This window comes from Mustela putorius, unplaced genomic scaffold (assembly GCF_011764305.1).
Source record: "Mustela putorius furo isolate JIRA1106 unplaced genomic scaffold, ASM1176430v1.1 tig00003867_pilon_pilon_pilon, whole genome shotgun sequence".
Lineage (NCBI taxonomy): Eukaryota > Metazoa > Chordata > Mammalia > Carnivora > Mustelidae > Mustela > Mustela putorius.
Window position 1 is genome coordinate 23511156 of NW_025422019.1, and position 9974 is coordinate 23521129.

Below are 9974 nucleotides of genomic sequence, written 5' to 3' on the forward strand. Positions count from 1 at the left end.
CTGTAACAGCCCTAAGCAGTGGGTTATTTTGTTTGTTTGTTTTTATTTTTACTGTTTTTAGACACTTGACACACTTGAGATACTAAAGATTGTATTTCAGCTTTAGTAAGACCTGTGAAGGAAAAGAAAATTCATCTTACATTATGCTGAAAGGGAAGTGAACCTGAATGAAACCCTACAGATATAAGCTAATGAAAAATATTTACACTGCTTAATCCTACCTGCTAATTAATCTAATTCACTAAAAAATAAGTCACAATAGATTTACATTAATATATAGAAAATATTTTATAAAAACATATAAAAATATATTTATACTAATATATAAAGCACAGATCAATTGTTGACTTGCAATCCTCAGCTAATGAAATGTATCTAAATGAAAGACATTAACAATAAAGAATTACAATAATCTTCACATATATGCCTTTCTAGCACTGGTTAAAGAAAACAAAAAAAATCTCAGAATGAGTTTTTAGCCCCTGTAGGAGAAACTCTTCATTCTTGGATAAATGAATGGATGAATGAAAACTCTAAGAGAGAAAAAGTTATTAAAGTTCAAATATTTTACCAAAAAATGTTGCTCATTTAGCTCAATGCATATCTTATTTTAAAGATCTACCAAATACTTTTTTTTCTACCAAATATTTTTAGGAAAGTCTGGGTACACAACTAATTCTGATCAATTACATTGATCACATTTTGCAAGAGAATTACAATAAATTCTTCAAGTAAAATCCCAGAAATATTTCATATCAAATGCAAATCATTTAAAAACAAACACCATGGATTAACAGAAACAATTATCAAAAATGTTTATATAGCAAAAACTATCAAAATACTTATTCACTATTAAAACAAGTGGAACAATTAGTCCCACAACTCTTCTAATGTTTTTTGTTGACTTGACTATATACTAAGAAATCTCAGGAAAAAACTTAGTACTTTATCAGTAAGGTTTTTTTTCTGTTCTTTGTTTAATGAATACTTTGCACATACTATTTTGCTTAGTTTTAGAAATCTAAGTTGAAATATCTTTGATACTAACCTTTCTCGCAAAGCTTTAGCAATATATACATATGTACAATGCTCCAAAATGAAGCAAGCATATAATACATTAGCAAAATAGGAGTTGGTTTTATATGACCCATCAGTGTTAAAGAATGATACTGTTCTGAATTTCATTCATTTAAAGAGGTCACTTTATAATTCCAGTGAAGCTTTTAGAAATTGTCAACCAGACTGTATACAAGATAATACCAAGGCTAATGTCTGTATTTTAATTGAATGCACAGTCACAAAAGAAGTTGTGCCCTGAGTAAGAATATAATATGACTCATGAGGTCACAGCTCATCTATGTCCTACTTGACTGCAAAAACTTTTGTTTGAATGATAATAAATAAAAATAACCTACTTGTAAACACCTAGGCCAGTCTCAAAAACACAAATGGCAAAATATGCTCTCTATAGATTATGACTCTCTCAATAATTTTAAATTAGAATGCACTTCAGAGATAATATAAAAACTACCTGAACCAGATATTATTCCCCAATATAACAGTTTAACAAGAAGGCAAGGTACAGTCCTTCATTCTGCAAGTTATTGCACTGAGCCTTCTCAGGGTCTGAAGCTGCAAATTTCCATATCCTTTTAATCACTGGCTTCCATGCTGAGGCAGTCAGTCTGGGTAGAGAGGCCACAGGCAATGGTGTATGCTCCTCACCTCATTTACTCAGCACATGCTTTACCCAGGGAACAATAACATCAGCCAGCAGGGATGACCATTTAAATCTACCAACACAAATGGGGATCCTCAGGCTTTCATTCACTCCTTCATTGCAGATTGCCTTAGATCCTATTTAATCACATCCTCCCTTCCCACGCACTTATGAGCAATGAAAAACTGAGACTAGAAAGAAAAGCTAATAGCCTCCATTAGATTTGACCTCCCTTTAAGAATCAGTTAGGAGTATGGATAAAGACAGTCAGGAGACTAAAAATTCTCTTTCCCCCCTCTCCCATACCCTAACTCCTGGCTATATTCCACTCATCGTTCAGATCCAAGTTTACATTTTACTCTTTCAGGGAAGTATCCCCTGCTCACTCAGAGTTAATCTATCCCCACCTCCATTCCCATATACTTTTATAGAACTCTAAACCTTTCCATTTTTGCTACTATCAAAACTGAAATTATATAACCCTGGCTATAATTAACTGTTGAATGACTATCTCTTTTACTAACTTACAAGTCCCATGACAACAATGAGTTTCTCTCATTGCAATTACAATAAGCCAGCACTTAAAATAGCATCTGATATGTGCATGGTAGATGTGCAGTAAACATTTTTCAGACAAATAAGTGAATGAACACACTTATTTATGTCCAATTTTAACACAGTCTTAATCTTGCCTACCAAGTTACAATGGATATGATAAAAAGATAGAAGAATCACATATACCAAAACCTCTTTTTTTTTTTTTTTAATGAACATATAATGTATTAGTTGTTTCAGCAGTACAGGTCTGAAGTTCATCAGTCTTACATAATTCATAGCGCTCACCATAGCACTCACCCTCCCCAAAGTCCATCACCCAGCCACCCTATCTCTCCCCACCCCAACAATCCTCGGTTTGTTCCTGAGATTAAGAGTCTCTTAATGTTTGTCTCCCACTCTGGTTTTGTCTTGTTTCATTTTTTCCTCTCTTCCCCTATGATCCTCTCCCTTGTATCTCAAATTCCACATATCGGTGAGATCATACAATAATTGTCTTTCTCTGATTGACTTATTTCACTTAACATATTACCATCTAGGTCCATCCATATTATTGCAAATGGCAAGATTTCATTTTTTTGGTGGCTGCATAACATATGTGTGTGTGTGTGTGTGTGTGTGTGTGTGTATGTGTGTGTGTGTATCTCACATCTTCTTCATCCATTCATCTGTTGATGGACATTTAGGCTCTTTCCATAGTTTGGCTATTGTGGACATTGCTGCTATAAACATTTGGGTGCATATGCTCCTTGAATCACTACATTTGAATCTTTAGGATAAATACCCAGTAGTGAAATTGCTAGGTTGTAGTGGAGCTCTAATTTCAACTTTTCAAAGAACCTCCATGCTGTCATCCAGAGTGGTTATGCCAGCCTGCATTCCCTCTGGCTGTGTAGGAGGGTCCCGCTTTCTCTGCATTGTCACCCACACCTATGGTTCCTTGACTTGTTAATTTTGGCCATTCTGACTGGTGTGAGGTGGTATCTCAAACCAGTTTTGATTTGTATTTCCCTGATGCCAAGTAATGTTGAGTGCTTTTTCATGTCTCTGGTGGCCATTTGGGTGTCTTCTTTGCAGAAATGTCTGTTCATGTCTTCTGCCCATTTCTTGACTGGATTATTTGTTCTTTAGGTGTTGAGTTTGATAATTTTTTTTGCAGATTTTGGATACAAGTCCTCTATCTGATATGTCATTTGCAAATATCTTCTCCCATTCTGTCCATTGTCTTTTGGTTTTGTTGACTGTTTCCTTTGCTGTGCAAAAGCTTTTGAACTTGATGAAGTCCCAGTAGTTCCTTTTTACCCTTGCTTCTCTTGCCTTTGGTGATGTTTCTAAGAAGCAGTTGTTGTGTCTGAGGTCGAAGAGGTTGCTGCCTGTGTTCTCCTCAAGGATTTGGAAGGACTCCTGTCTCACAGTGAGGTCTTTCATTGATTTTGAGTCTATTTTTGTGTGTGGTGTAAGGAAGTGATCCAACTTCATTCTCCTGCATGTGGCTCTCCAATTTTCCCAACACCATTTGTTGAAGACTGTCTTTTTTTCACTGGACATTCTCCATTCTGTTCCATTAACCTATGGCTCTGGTTTTGTGCTTATACCATACTGTCTTGATGATGACAGCTTTGTACTAGAGCTTGAAGTCTGGAATTATGATGCCACCAGTTCTGCTTTGCTTTTTCAACTTTCCTCTGGCTATTTGGGGTCTTTTCTGGTTCCATACAAACTTTGGGATGGTTTGTTCCATTTCTTTGAAAAAAAATTGATGGTATTTTGATAGGGATTGCATTAAATCTGTAGATTTCTCTAGGTAGCATAGACATTTTCACAATGATTTTCCTTCCAATCCATTAGCATAGAAAGTTTTTCAATTTCTTCGTGTCTTCCTCCATTTCTTTCATGAGTATTCTATAGTTTTCTGAGTGCAGATTCTTTGCCTCCTCTTTGCCTCTAGGACGATGTACTCCTAGTTGTCTTATGGTTTGGGGTGCAATTGTAAATGGGCTCGACTCCTTAATTTTTCTTTCTTCTGTCTTGCTGTTGGTATATAGAAATGCAACTGATTTCTGTGCATTGATTTCACATCCTGACCTTTACTGAATTCCTGTATGAGTTCTAGAAGTTTTGGGGTAGTCTTTTGGGTTTTCTACACCAAAACCTCTGCATTAGAACATTTTATGTCCAACTTTATCAGTTAAAATGTCACTGGAGAATGTCCTCATTGTATTAAACTGCTCTTAAATTATAGAATTAAGAAATAATCTAATATAAATTGGACACCTCATGATTGTTTAAGGTGCTAAATGATGATCAGAATTTAATGAGTTGCTTGTTAGATATCTTTAATCATACACCAAAGATAACTTAATCTAAAAACATTTAGATTCTGTGATGATATAGAAAAATGGATTCTTATTCCAATGAGGTGGAATTTCCAGAATTTTACTATGCTTTGCCTTATGACTATTTGGCACTATCTCAACATCTTGAATTTTTTTTTTTTTCTTGTCAAGAAATTAACCTGTCTCACTGCATTTAAATATTTTGTCTTTCATCAGCTTCACAATTAGGTAATATTAACTAATTTATGGCAAAAATTTCCTGTAAATAATTCAGCACTGTTACAGTCATTTCCAGAAAAAGTGATAAAACCCACTAATGGGTATTTTAGTAATCTTTCATCTTCAGAGTTCTTTTTTAGATAAAATACATGACTGTATTTATCAGTTTAATATCAAATTCTCTTTTCCCTAAAAGACCCTTTCAGTAATTTATAATAAGCCAATTATATAGCTTAAAAACTGAAAGGAAATAGGATTAAAGTTAAATAAGAATGCAAAACTCTTATGGAGGTAAGTTTGAAAGAACAAACCAAAAAAATGTGATGATATTTGAAAATTTCAAAGAAGCTTTCAGTTTATTTAAACAAATGCATTTCATTGTATACCTTTAAAAAAAAAGACTTTTTATTTATTTATTTGAGAAAGATAGAAAGAGGAGAGAGAGAGCACGAGGAGTTAGGAAGGTCAGAGTGAGTGGGAGAAGTTGACTCCCCATTGAGTTAGGAGCCTGGCATGGAACTTGATCCCAGAACGTTGGGATCATGATTTGAGCCAAAGGCAGACACTTAACTGACTGAGCCACCCAGGTGACCCTCATTGCATACTTTTCTATAAGATGATATTTCTGCTTATCTTCAGGTAGATAAAAATCTGTGAAAATACTACTGTGAAACAGTAGAACCAATAGGGAGTGACTAATACAAAGTGATTGAGGGCAGATTGTCATACTTTAGGCTTTCTTCCTTTAAGACCACATCCCCCGTTAGAGTCATGTGGAGGAGATAAAATAAAAAAAAAGAGACACTAGTCTGTTCTGCCTCCTTGAAGGTAGATATTTCTAGTCTAAGTTGAGACTTCACAAGCAAAAAGTAGGACATATCAGAAAAATGCAAACACTAAGTGAAAGACACTTATACCAGAAATAGAACCAAGGCAGCAAAAATAACAAGAAAATAAAACAAACATTATAAATATCCTCAGAATGATATAGAGAGCTGGAAAATATACAATAAATGTAAAAAGTTTGTTTTTTTTTTTAATTAGAGAAGGTAAATTTTTAAATGTAAAAAATGAAATAAAAAACTCAACATATAGGTTGAAGAGCAGGACTGATTAACCAGAAGAAAAAAAAGTAATGAGCTTATACAACAGTTCAGGGATTTTTCCCTATAAGATAGCAAAAGGATATTAAAAATAAAAGTGGGAGGAATAGGTGGCTCAGTCATTTAAGTGGGTGACTCCTGATTTTGGCTTATGTTATGATCTCATGATGTCAAGAGACTGAGCCCCCTACTCATGTTCATGTGTGCTCTCTCTCTCTCAAAAAATAAATAAACAAAAAATAAAAATAAAAGATAAAAATAAAAATATAAGAAAGATAACGATGTAAAGAATAGAAAAAATAAATTTAAAAATTAATAAACAGCAAAAAATTAATAGAAATAATTAGCAAAAACACAGACCTAAAAAAGAGAAATGCCTAGCAAAACTAAAAAAAAAAAGAGAGATAGAGAGAGATAGAGACAAAAAATACAGAAAGAAAAATAAGAAATAGTTGTAAATGTTGCAAAAAACTTACTTTATGAGAAAATAAAATATAAAGTATTTATCAAAGTATAAAGCAAACTATGTGTTACATTTAAAAACTTAGCTACAATCAATAACTATCTAGGAAAATATGTGATATATAACAAAATAAGAAGGAGATAATGCAAATAAACTATAAATCACAAAATAATTTGAAATGACAATCAAGGATCTACCTCAGATTTCTAACAAATTTTCCACAGTTTTATAGATATATTTTACCAGCTTTTTTTGGAATAGGCTATCCCTAAATTAAATAAATTTTTCTTTAAAAATAAAAAAGAAAAAGAAAAGAATAGAAGGAGGCTATCTTACCTTGAATCAAACCATATAAAGACAGTATAAGAAAAGTAAATTATAGGTCTATTTCACTTATGAAAAGAACTATAAAGATCTTAAATGTTAATTATAATTAAACTAAACCAACAGTGTATTAAAAATAACAGATGATTAGGTACAGTTTACTTCAAGAGTTATTTAATGTCAGAAAATCCATTATTGCCTTTATATTAAGGAACTAAAGGATAACACAACTTGATTATCATCTACAGTGACATAAAAAGTAGTCAAGAGTGTATAATATTTTTTAACAACAAAAAAATTCTTGAAATCTAAGAATAGCATTTATATAACAAGAAAACGTTACTTATGAAATTTTATCACAAATCCTGTACTTGAAGAACAGAATTTTGATATATTTCTTGAAGGTTGAGATACTATGAAGATGGTCCCAATCACTATTAATGTCCATATGCTATCCAAGGTTCTAGCTAACTTAATGAAACACAAAAAGAAAGAAGAGATATAAACATGAAACAGAAGTATGAGAGTTTGTGGTTGTGTTCTGTTTTATTTCTGGAAATTATATGATCACTTATATTTTAAATAGTAAGGGAATACATTTTTAAGAACTATTAGAATTAATAAGAGAACTCAGCGATTTTGTGAGATTATAAAGAAAAATCACAGCTTAAACCAATTACAACAGAAAATAAGATTCCAGTTATCATAACAACAAAATATATATGATTTAGGAATTAACCTAACAATAAATATAAAAACCAACCATAAATAAAATTTGAAATAGTGCTGAGTCACTAAAAGATCTACCTTTTGTGAGTGATATGACTAATAACTGTGAAAAAGTACACTTGCATCGAAGCTATTTACAAATCCAATTCAGTTCTCTTCAAAATCCTAGCAAATTTTTTCAAACCTTGACAACTGATTTAACAAAAACAAACAACGAAAATTATGGAAACAAACAGATATATAGGTAGCGAAAACTACTTTTGAAAATGACAAAAATTATCAATTTTCCCTATCGGATATTATATTTAAAAGAGTGTAGGATAGATGCCAGAAACCATATAGTACAAGAATAGAGAAGAATAGAGAGCCCTGAAACATTTGCATGCATCGTGCAACCTGACGTAGAGATGGCCTTAAAACCAGAATTGTTTATTTGTAAATAATATGTTAGTAAAAGATGTTGGGGAAAAAATGACTCACTACATGGAGAAAATTCTCTATCTAACCCCACGGACAAGAAGAAGCTCCAAATCCTCACTTAAATATGAAGTCACTACAGTTTAAAACATGAGAATGCCTTTGAGTCGGTAAAAGGAAGTATCTGGCATATCTGAGTGCAATTACAGATTTTAGTGTGAAGACTCCAGGAACAAATTGGACAAGCTATTTTTGTAACATTTTAAATATAAAAAGGGGAATGATATATATTTATAATATATACAGAACCCTCTCCATTAGCAAAATAAAGACTATGTCAATAAGAAAGGAGCAAAATATATGAATGACCGGTTCATAAAAGGAGAAGCTAAAATGGGTAAAGAAAAATATAGAGATGATATATCTCACTAGTAAGACAAAACAAATTGCAATTTACGGTTCCAATACAATATTTTTGACTAAATTAAATGACAAGGAAACACCAATTATTTGTGAGGACTGGAAAAACAGAAACCCAGGATAAGCTAGATGGAAAATAAACTGGTAAAGCTACTCTGAAATATGATTTTTCTCACATATACCCCATACTAAGCAATTCTAACACCAGATATGCCAACCCAGACAGGTGTTTTGGAGAAGGACATTGGAAGAAAGTAAAGAGAGAAGATTAAATATTATTCTAGGACACAGGCATAAACAACAGATGTCTCAGGTGAACCCAACAGACTGCCTGACCATACGATATATAAAGCTATTCATAATTCATGATAACAAATGTTTATTGCAGAATGTGTTGGATCTAACTTTGGTGTTCATCACTAAAGAAATCTATAAATTAGTCTGGTATATGCTTGGGTATAAAATGGAATATTATGCAGGAGAAACACAGCCAAAAGATAGATCTTAAAAATAAAATTTGGAGGGGCGCCTGGGTGGCTTAGTGGTTAAGCCGCTGCCTTCGGCTCAGGTCATGATCTCAGGGTCCTGGGATCGAGTCCCGCATCGGGCTCTCTGCTTGGCAGGGAGCCTGCTTCCTCCTCTCTCTCTCTGCCTGCCACTCTACCTACTTGTGATTTCTCTCTGTCAAATAAATAAATAAAATCTTTAAAAAAAAATAAAAAAAAAAAATTTGGAGAATAAAAAAATTTAAGTTTTTAAAACTATTAAACTTCTAAGTCAATTCTCTTTCTCTGAGAAAGCATTTGAGTACAATAAAAAATAAATGCACCACATGAACACTATATGGTTTTAAGACTATAGATTCAAATATATTAATAATTCATGGTATATGATGAGAATACATAGTGTAGAAATTACCATGGATAACCATACAGGGAAAGCAATGTGATTGGGATTTTAAAAAAGAAAAAAAATTTAATACCAAAAGGTTCTGCATGAGTAAATGGTAAAATCTATAAGAACATATTCTTTTGCCCATTTTTTAAATTTTTTTTTTAACTGATGCCTTCTAAATGCCTAGAGGAGTACCTGGCACATAGAAAGTGCTCAGTAAATTTGTTTGACTAAGTACTATAATAAAAGAAGTTTTGTATGCCAAAGATCCTACAGAAGAGTAATTAAAATAAATATTTTGGTGTTCCTCATTTTACTTGTATTAATTTTTAATGCACAGTAATAAAGAAATGAGCATACCAAAACAGGACTACGGGGTCTAGTCTACTGATCTAACTGTCCATTTTCATGCTACTATCAACTGTTTTAATTACTCAGGCTTACAATGTCATGTATTTAACACTTTAACTAAATTTTCTCATAAGTTTTCCAGATTCTCTAGGGTTTATTTGGTGTATAATCATGTTGTCTACAAATAATGAGAATTTTGTTTCTTAATGATTCCATGTCTTGTTGCTTTGCCATAATATTAATTGTGATAGCAAGTTTTTTCTTTCATTGATCATAATCAAATCATTACTAGATTTTTTGTTTTTTGTTTGTTTGTTTGTTTTGTTTTGTTTTACATCTTAATTATGGTTTTAGCTTTGGCTTAACAAATCTTAAACATGCCCAAGAAGTATACTATTCCCAAATTCTGAGGATTTTGTTTTGTTTTGTTTTTAATTAGAAAC